At 33.6% G+C, this 4,372-nt stretch overlaps 2 long non-coding RNA genes across 3 annotated transcripts; both read right to left on the bottom strand.

Annotated features, from left to right (window-relative positions):
- Window positions 1–900: 900 nt before the first annotated feature.
- Window positions 901–1,582, bottom strand: LOC139785683 (uncharacterized). Its single transcript, XR_011722051.1, has 3 exons — window positions 1,568–1,582; window positions 1,346–1,479; window positions 901–1,265 (listed from the first exon to the last, which is right to left on the bottom strand). It is a non-coding gene; the product is annotated as an uncharacterized lncRNA (long non-coding RNA).
- Window positions 1,583–2,235: 653 nt separating this feature from the next.
- Window positions 2,236–3,820, bottom strand: LOC139785682 (uncharacterized). Of its 2 annotated transcripts, XR_011722050.1 has the most exons (4): window positions 3,738–3,820; window positions 2,727–3,104; window positions 2,446–2,604; window positions 2,236–2,363 (listed from the first exon to the last, which is right to left on the bottom strand). It is a non-coding gene; the product is annotated as an uncharacterized lncRNA (long non-coding RNA). The 2 variants fall into 2 exon arrangements; XR_011722049.1 differs by having other exon boundaries at window positions 2,242–2,604.
- Between the last annotated feature and the right edge of the window lie 552 nt (window positions 3,821–4,372).

The raw sequence follows: 4,372 nt of genomic DNA, 5'->3' as shown, positions 1-4,372 counted from the left end.
GGTAGCGCTTTGAAAATAGGTGCAATACATCCTTAATAACTTCAAGGATTAAACTGACGAATATACAAAAGCTACTAAATGTACTCAAAGCTACTTAATGATTAATACAATGCTAAATGAAGTGTTGTACAAAATTTGAATAGAGTCAAAGATTGCGGTCAGCTACATATTATATACACGAAAATTATTATATACACGAAAATGAATTACGAATGATTATTACGTAACGATGTTTATTGCGCTATATTTTCGCTTTGTTAAAAAATTATAATAAATTATAATAAATTGAGTTAATCGCAGCGCGCGACAAAGTTATGTAGGTGAGCACTGTGAGCGATTTAATGATTGTAACCTTACTTGTATACATTTCCTAGAAAAATATTTCTATATTATGTTTAACAACAATATTAAATATTAACATTTCATAACTGCCAAACGTTTCCAGTTGAGCGCAATTGCACGAGTTACGAATCATTTATAGACTCTTTTTCTCAGTTAACTAGTTTCTACTGCATTGAAATCTTGCATAGAAAAAAATGTATTAGCATATCGCGCAAGAATCATCGATATCTAAGTAAACAATTAATCAAATATATACAGTATATATGCGTACATCTGGATTAATCCGAAAGCTTAGTCTCCATCTTTTGAAACATAAAATAATTTTATGCCACAACAGTGAAGTGCGGAATATTAAATAAAATGCGCCATTTAACAATAACTTCTAAGGTAACAAGTTTAATCTACGGTGGCCTAAATTTAAACGTGAAAAGAAATTAAATTATTTCAATGAGTTCTCGAATCGTCCCCAATCAGAAATAGACATGAGTCACGTAGAAACGAATTTCCTAATTCGTCTGAGTTATTCGATACAATGTTCTAGTTTAAATGTGACACTACTTTGTAAAATGTTAAAAGTTTTATTGTTTTCTCTACTCTACGATCAATATAACAATCTTTATAAATTTCTTTCTAAATAAAAATATTCTACACAATCGGAAAACTATTTTACAACATGAGTAAAGAACGAAGTCAAAAAGCGAAATAATCAATTTTGACGCGATTAAAGGGGATCATCAATGGCGATTGTATTAAACTCTAGTCCATACTGACTAAGAATCGCGGATTATGCGTGAAAATTGTAGAGTTTCTTGACAACTCTTATGTACAGATGGATTCAAGTGTTTCTGGCTTCATTCATCTGGTCCCATGCCTACTTGTTCAGCATGTCCGTTCATTACCAGTTCTTCAGTAAGGGAAATTAGCTTTAAAAAATCAATTAATTTCAATTAATTTGCGCATCTGCAAAGAGATTCTCGAAGATTGGATAATAATAACTACTTACCTCATAATTTTGTATCATAAAATAAATATTTGCATAAATATTAGTTTGAATGCGACCTTCAATCTGAGTTTGGGCAGCAACTCCCTTTGAGGAACAATTTTGTACCACATTGTAAGCTTCTGTCGACCATTTACCTGCAAAAGAGTAACATCAAAGTATAATTACATATCCAAAGATAAATAATTTTGAGTGTAGAAATGTATATATCTAAAATCTACTTACACGTAGGAGTTGATATTAATCTCGTTGATTGAAATGTGGCTTGGATCAGTCAACTCGCGAAACTGTAATATAATAATAAATCGATTAGAATTTTCGGAAACATTACTTCATACGATTCTTTCACACGATGACGGTTAATGTTAATTTCGTTTAAAGGATTCAGATTCAAAGGACTGTAAATATTATAACCAGATAAATAACTTTGTTTCATCGTACAATTGATTCATTATACAACAGATTGTAATATATTACAATATATATACATATATATATATATGTATATATATTATAATATATATATATATATATATATATATATATATATATATATATGTATATATATTGTAGCTACATTGTATTTTTAAGGACTGTGATTTTAATTCATTCAGTTATGTGATAATATTTAATTCATTTACTATCGAGTAAAGATGTAGCTCTACTAAATTACAGTCCTTTGAATCTGAATCCTTTAAACGAAATTGGACAATTCGTTGAATCTAAGTTTATCAGATTTTATCTTTCTTCCTATTTTTATCCGACACTGTAGACTTGTCAAAACTTTTCGTTGGATCAAAAGGTTCCCATCTACTCGCTGGAAAAATGTGTTTGTTCCTCTCGTACCATGATCTAATGAGAAATAACATAAAGAGAATTATACAAAGTATTCTTTTAATGATAAATACCTAAGTAAAATTTTTCCGGCATGTGATTCCTCGGTTTCGACAGAAGCATCGTGCATAACACGAATATCATCGTGAACGTCAAATGTGAACAGAGGTTCGCTTTTTCCTCGTGCCTAATTGCAATATTACATACATTAAAATAACATGCCAACATTGTGATATTGCTTCATAAGTTTTATCATTTAGTATCTTTACCTTAGTTACAATAAAATCGTAAAACGTATAATGGTGCGGTAATATAAGAAAGATCCTTCTTGACATACATTAACTGATCTGCCATTACTGTTTTAAGCTCGCTGAATTCACGCTTCAGAACTTCTAAACATCTCTGAAGAAGCTGATAGATAGAATTACCTGTATGTGAAAATTTAATTTATGCAGTAGAACATTATTATATATCACGCCAATGTTACTCCAAAAGTGACACTGGAGTATTTTAATAACTTAAAAATTCTCTAAATTACTGAGACATTCACCTTTCTTCATTATAACACTCTGACGATAGCCAGATCCATCCCAATAACTGAATGTGATCTCAATTTCTTCTTCCTTCAACGCGTTCTGCTTTCTAGCCCATTCTTGCCTCAATTCTTCCTTAAGTTTATTTTCCTCCTCCTCCCTTTCCCTATCTGGCAAGAAACTTGTATCTACATCTGGATTTTTCTTAATCTTCTTAATCGCGAGGCCATCAGATTGCTCATTTTCTGACTGCGGGGATTTTTCGGCATTGTCTTCGTCCAGATTAAAAGACAAAGCTTGAATCTGTCTCTTCTGTTTGTTCTTTTCTTTTCCTGCTCTTTTTCACGTTCCTTGTATCAAAGCATGATATGTATGACTAGATGACATTCAGAGCACTGGGGGAAAATCACATAACATTCAGAGCACTGGGCAGAAATCACACACATATATATATATATATATATATATATATATATATATATATATATATATTCACGGCAAACCGCATATATATAACATCGTGTTATTTTTATTATTACATTTAGGAAAATTATTTCATATTAACTCAATAGACGTTAAACTTGCATACATAAGGAGCTTTCCAGCAAGTGACACAAGCCGACACAAACGTCGTTCTATCTTTCTTTTTTGGCAATGAGTAACAAAGACAAAACGATACCTGTGTCGATTGTGTCGCTTGCTGGAAAGCTCCCATAAGTGAATCTCGCGTTTTATGTAAAATTTTGTAAGAAATCGGTAATCTAACCTATACTACGTTTACGCGAACGTTACTTAATTCTGTAGTAACTTACGAAGAACGATACGATAATTCCTCCGCATAAACGGGAGATTTTATAGTAACTACGATGAGATATCGTTTGTATAAGTTACTACAGAAGTAAATACTCACGTAAACGTAAACTATTATAATTCCTGTCACATGCACTTAGTCGCGTAAAAGAGTCACGGTGCGGTTTCGCTTCGCGTCGTATAATAATAGGATAATTACATGTAAATAAAACAATTACCTTGAATCAGAAAAAATATTAACGTCGCGTCGCGTAAAGAGTCACGATCGGTCTCGCTCCGCGCGTATTTGACGTGGGACACTACCGTGTTATAGGTAACTGACTGTGTGACAGCGCGCTGAGCGCACTATCTGCACTGCGCGCAGTACACACACGGATACATATGTGCATATCGAAACTGGCGATACTAGCACCGCCCTGGTGTCGAAAAAGTGAAAGTGACGCGACTCCAGCCAATGAAATGATGGCATGGCATGAGAGACGGTCGACGTAGACGACGACGTATCTTAAAAATAAATTTTCACATTTGGACTTTGCGTCGCAATATCTCCGCTCGTAGGGCACGTAGCGGAAATATTATAAGAGAAACCCCCCCCTAATTCGACCCCAAGCTATCGATCAAGCCTACTTAGAACTTGATCCGTTCACATCGTTATCGAGATCTCAACATCTCGAGTACTCGCAAATCGTCGCGTCGCGTAAAAGAGTCACGGTCGTCTCGCTCCGCGTGTACTTGGCGCGAGACACTACCGTGTCTCTTGATCTGTAAAAGTTTAAAGTTTTGTTTGAATAGTTTAAAAGTTTTGTTTAAACGGTTTTAAAAGTTTTGTTTGAACAGTTTTTTTCTGCTGTAT

This window comes from Temnothorax nylanderi, unplaced genomic scaffold (assembly GCF_030848795.1).
Source record: "Temnothorax nylanderi isolate EJ_2023f unplaced genomic scaffold, tnyl_v1.0 TNYL_tig0863_pilon, whole genome shotgun sequence".
NCBI lineage: Eukaryota > Metazoa > Arthropoda > Insecta > Hymenoptera > Formicidae > Temnothorax > Temnothorax nylanderi.
Note: the sequence above shows the minus strand (reverse complement) of the source record. Positions and strands in the feature narration are given on the sequence as shown.